Here is a 5,807-nt window from a genome sequence, read left to right as displayed (position 1 = left end):
CCAAAGAGTTGTTTTGTTTTGTCTTTACTTCTCTTAGAAGACCTTGAATTGACTTTACATGATGAATACAGCTACTTGGGGCTCTGATGAGTTAGCCATACTCTTTTAGCTTTAGAAGCTTCTCTACGGGACATTTAGAACAATTTCTCAAGAGCTGCCCTGGAGGGCATCCAGAAACCCTCCAGAGTTTATTCTCAAAAAAGCTCTCTTGTATCCAAGCTGAAATTCCCAAGGCCAGACTCATCTTCCATGACATAATTCTCTCCTCTCTCTGGAAGGAATTTCTGTCTCCCTAGGCATCTGCTAGTATCCTGTAATCCCCTACACCGGCATTCCCAAGGGTCTCAACAAAGGTATCTTCATGGTTTCTCCTGGGAAGCTCCAGTCAAAGAGGATTTCTGATGGCCTATTCTGACATCCAGAATTGTTGAGAAGGGTGTGCAAATACTACTATGTGGCAGTGAATTTCCTGTCAAATTCTTCTATATTTTTAATATGTATCATTAACCATATACTGTGAATTGAGAAAAGTCAAAAAAGAACAAAAATTTTCAATGTAGATCACAAAAGTAGCCCATTCTCTCAAGTGATGAATTTATTTTTCAGTATTTTCCCACTTAAATTGTGTTCTTTTATTTTCTAGTACTTTTCTTTATTTCTTTAATGTTTACTTATTTATTTTGAGGGAGAAAGAGAGAGAGAGCATGAGCAGGCTCTGTGCTGTCAGCACAGAGCCCATCACGGGGGCTCCATCTCACAAACTGTGAGATCATGACCTGAGCCGAAATCAAGAATTGGGCACTCAACTAACTAAGCCACCCAGGTGCTCCTAGTACTTTTCTTTAGAACAGTACATTATTGTAGTCCACTGATTCTCTTCCCACTTTCCTTTCCACATTCTTTTCCTTCAAAAGATGACAAAAATATATTTAAAGAACAATATGAATTTTAAATGTCAATTTAAGGACTTATTAAATTATATGAATATATATAATTTGAATGTATACATTCAAGGTAGCTGTTTTGCATTTATTGACTCAAATTACCAAACATTTGTGATTCCACATCTTGTACAAGGTGCTGTGTTAGCTGTTGTAATACCATACCAACCCTTTAACAACCCCAATCCGGTTATTATAATTCACAAGATACAGTATGGCAGAAGGGCATGGACTTGGAAGTCAGATTGATTTCAGCTCTTCTTTGATCTGCCATTTACAAACTGTGATATTGGGCAAAATAGCTATTATTATTATTATTATTATTATTATTATTATTATTATTCAGGCTGCTGATGAAAAGTACCACAATGTTCAGCATGTGCCCTGAAGGGAAGTGACTAGTTCTGAGATTAGTAAGGATGAATTTCAAAATATTTGACAAAGAAATGGAATTAGAGGGAAACTTTCAAACATGAGTAGGACTGCAGAGGGTGAAACTAAGGCAGGGCCAGGAGAAAAAGAATACTCCTTGGTTTATAAATAAAACACCCAAAGTTTAAAAGTATTTGTGTCTTCTTATTTGCCCTATCCATTTAATTAATATAAGGGTTCTAAATGTTATAATTAATTATATTATATTAATTATATAATATAAATGTAATAATTAACTATACATAATGAACATACACGTTGTTTTACCACTGTACAAAAATGTGCTACTTTGTTGTTTATATTTTATGACACATCCAAGTGAATATGCTTTGAAAATGTTATAATCTGATAAAACCCAAAGCATATACCACTTTTTGACCTACTATCGTATATAGTTAACCAAAAATGATCTTTAAAGTAAATAAGGAATTCTGTACATTTACTCCCACCTTTATCCAATGGGGTCTTTATTACTAACCTTGTGTTAAAATCTTGCACAGCCCAAAATCTATTTTCCTGGCTTCTCTCAAACTGGGTGCAACTCTGTTTTAAGCAGAATGCTTCACAACGTGACAAATAGCTTAGACGGTAGGGAAATTGTTTTTTCGCTCTTGCACACAATCTCTCTAGAAATGTTGTTCCTAAATGAATGTGCTGTTTGTTTGTTTTTTTTAAATGTTCCCTAATCTTGTTATTGAAAGTTAAATACATTAAGATAGTTGCTAATCAGGGGACTTGTGGATTCCAAAGAAAGGACAGGCCAGCCTGTACTTGTCTAGTTCAGACTAGCAGTGCCCCAAGTTGGGGGGGGAGGGGGTTGTGCATGCAGGCATGCTCAAAACCACCCACTGAGATACAGCTGGAAAATATGAGGACTTATGTTTACATACATGTTTTTTACATTCTCCTTGTATACGTTGTTACATCGTGCGCATACTTGGTTACCATCATAACATATGTATCCAATTTGCACAAAACAAAAAAAGTATTTAGATAAGTTGGGAGGATGTGCTCAGTTATTTTTAAATGTTAGGGATGTGCAATTGCAAACACTGATGCACTGCATAAGAGTTAGTGCCCTTTGAATCTTATGCTCCGGGGACTAAGTTGGGGTTGGTCACACAACAGAAATAACCCGAACCTTCAGTGTCATTTAGCATATCTTCTGTCAGAGAATAGATGGGTTTATGAGCTACATTTGGACTTTTATGCTTGCTTCACCATTGTAGGTGTTTTTTATTTTACTTTTTTCTTAAACAACAACAACAAAAACAGAAGCACTCCATATTGCTTGGCCCCCGGCTTCAGTAAGTATCATTGTGCTGTTCTATTTATCAGCTTGAGATTGGCAATAGCAAATAATTAGCAGTAACTTCATAATTGCCACAGTGCTATCATTTATTGAATAATTTTGGACCTCACAGAAAATATAATGGGTAAAATGGGAACGGGCTTCTCTCACCTGCATTGACTCCAGAAGGGGAGGATTTTAATCTCAAACACAGAAACTATTTGTTAACTTTTCTTATGGGAAGCCCCCTTCACTACCACCCCTTTCCTTCCCTACCACGCGCGCGCGCGCGCACACACACACACACACACACACACACACACACACAAAGGTTGTTAATCAGAGATACTCTCAATTAGGGGAATGAAGGATTCTCTAGTCAGTTTTTTGTTCCCTGAATAAATTTTGATTAATATAAAAATGATTTTTAACCAATGCTCATGTTGAAAATGACTTCAGAGGAGCACCTGGGAGGCTCACTCAGTTAAATACCTGACTTCAGCTCATGGTTCGTGAGTTCATGCCCCTTATCAGGCTCTGTGCTGACAGCTAAGAGCCTGGAGTCTGTTTCAGAGTCTGGGTCTCCCTCTCTCTCTCTGCCCCTCTCTCTCTCTCTCTCTCTCTCTCTCTGTCTCAAAAATAAACATTAAAAAAATTTTTAATGACTTCCAGATGTTATAGTGTACTTCATTTTAGTAAACTGAACTAAATCTGTCTTTTTTTCTGATAAAGCATTTTGTAAGACCAAGGATTCCCATTCCTTATACCAACTTTCAACCTCTAGAATTATAGCAGTAGGAGAATAAATGTCTATATGGACCTCAAAAAACGTTTGACATTTAGGGATTATTTTCACAAAATATTTAGGTTGACATCCTTTTCTTATCATCTATCTTTTTCTCTGAAAGTGTATCTGCCAGACTATTTTGGTTAAATTGAAGATTCTGGTCAATTGCATGTAGGGGGAGAAGGTGGGTGTCCTATGAAGTCCCGTCTTACTTGAAGTATTCCTTTGAGTGACCAGTGCCTTAAAAAATAAGTCTAGACAGAATCAACCATTAACACTCTTGAGAGTGGTAATGAAACATTTAACACTCTTTCTGATCCTGTTTTCTTCTTTTTTAAAGATCTTACTTTTAAGTAATCTCTACACCCAATGTGGGGCTCAAACTCACAACCCTGAGATCAAGAGTCACACGCTCCACTGACTGAACCAACTAGGCGCCCCTCTGTTTTCTGACTTTTTCTGGGAAAATTTAGCACTGAGGATGTTGAAACTATTTTACATATTCTTTTCGCCAGAAAGTGTAGGAAATCTCTGGTATAAAAAAAAAATAGAGAAAGATCTTATAGCCACAAACATTTGGAAATCCTAGGTGTAAAGGAAACTAATTTTCTTCTGGTTTCCAATTTCTACCAACACATGCTATCAAGTTTGTTTTACATGATGAGCCCACTGCCTGAGTCCACAAAATCTCAGAGATGAGAGGGTCTAGCAACCACTCTACAAGAGATAAGACGCAGGGTACTTGTTTAATTTGGGCTGTTGATAGTGGTGAGCCATGACGCTTGCTTCCAGTCTTTTCAGAAAGAAGCATTCGTGCCTTCAAAGGTAAACACAAGTGTTTGGGTGATGCAGTCAGTGAAGCGTCCAGCTCTTGATCTCGGCTCAGGTCATGATCTCACGGTTTGTGAGTTCGAGCCCCGAATCAGGCTGTGTGCTCTTAGCACAGAGCCTGCTTGGGATTCTGTCTCTTCTTCTCTCTTCCTCTCCCCTGCTTGTGCTCTCTCTCTCTCTCTCTCTGTCTCAAAATAAATAAAAATTAAAAAAGGTGAACTCAAAGAATGTAATTTCCATACTTGTTTATGGTATTGTTTGAGTGTTGTCTAAGGCTAGTCTCTCCTAAAATTATTTCCGGAAGAGTAGGCCAAACTTCACCATGAAAAAAATCACCTGATAGTATTTTTTTTTCCAAAGGTGGCACTAGTACAACAAACTGTTAAAACAGAAGGTGCTTGATAACATTTTTGAGTAATAATACAAAATATTGCATCCATTCGCACAGTTTACAATAGCTATTATGTACAAAATGACCTTCAAATATATAATTATGTAGGAGCATTTTATGATTTTTAGAAATGAATATAGATCATCTTACCTTTAAATTACTTGATTGGGGTGCCTAGGTGACTCAGGTGGTTAAGTGTCCCGCTTCAGCTCAGGTCATGGTCTTGCAGCTTGTGGGTTCGAGCCCCGAGTCGGGCTTTTGCTGGCAGCTCAGAGCCTGGAGCCTGCTTCGGATTCTAGGTCTCCCTCTTTCTCTTCTCCTCCCCCACTTGTGCTCTGTCTCAAAAATAAATAAACATTTAAAAAAAATTTTAATTACTTGAAGTTACTCAGTATTTATTTATTTATTTATTTGTTTGTTTGTTTGTTTATGGCAAGAACACCTTAAGGGATAAAAGTAAAATGCTGATCTAATTGCAGCTGATGGCAGTGATAAGGCTCCGGAGTTGGACAGAAATGCATGAGTTAGAAAACAGAATCTGGAGCTTAATCAGCCTTATTTTATACAAGAATAACAACCTCTAGTCCACAGATGTGTTGTGAAGACGGAATGGAAACATGCAGGTGCAAGACTTCACCCAGCGTCTGGCACATGGGAAGGCCTCTATTGCAGGGGGCTATTAATAGTAATGCCGTGATAGTTTGTAGGAGGTCTTAGAACAGAATTGTACCCTCTCCTGGAGAGTGAGAGAAAGATTTTGAGAAAGTGGCAGTAGTGTTTGTTATCTCGGAACAAGGCAGTTCATCTCCCTCCAAATGTTTACTGTCTTCATCAGCAGTATCCCGCCTATCATTCAGAAATAGAGCAAACTTGGGGCGCCTGGGTGGCTCAGTCGGTTAAGCCTCCAACTTCGGCTCAGGTCACCATCTCGCGGTCTGCGAGTTCGAGCCCCGCGTCGGGCTCTGGGCTGATGGCTCAGAGCCTGGAGCCTGCTTCTGATTCTGTGTTTCCCTCTCTCTCTGCCCCTCCCCCGTTCATGCTGTGTCTCTCTCTGTCTCAAAAATAAATAAACGTTAAAAAAAATTAAAAAAAAAAAAGAAATAGAGCAAACTATTCTCAGAAGTTAAAACATTT

This window comes from Panthera leo, chromosome B4 (assembly GCF_018350215.1).
Source record: "Panthera leo isolate Ple1 chromosome B4, P.leo_Ple1_pat1.1, whole genome shotgun sequence".
NCBI classification, from domain to species: domain Eukaryota; kingdom Metazoa; phylum Chordata; class Mammalia; order Carnivora; family Felidae; genus Panthera; species Panthera leo.
This window is presented reverse-complemented; position numbering follows the sequence as displayed.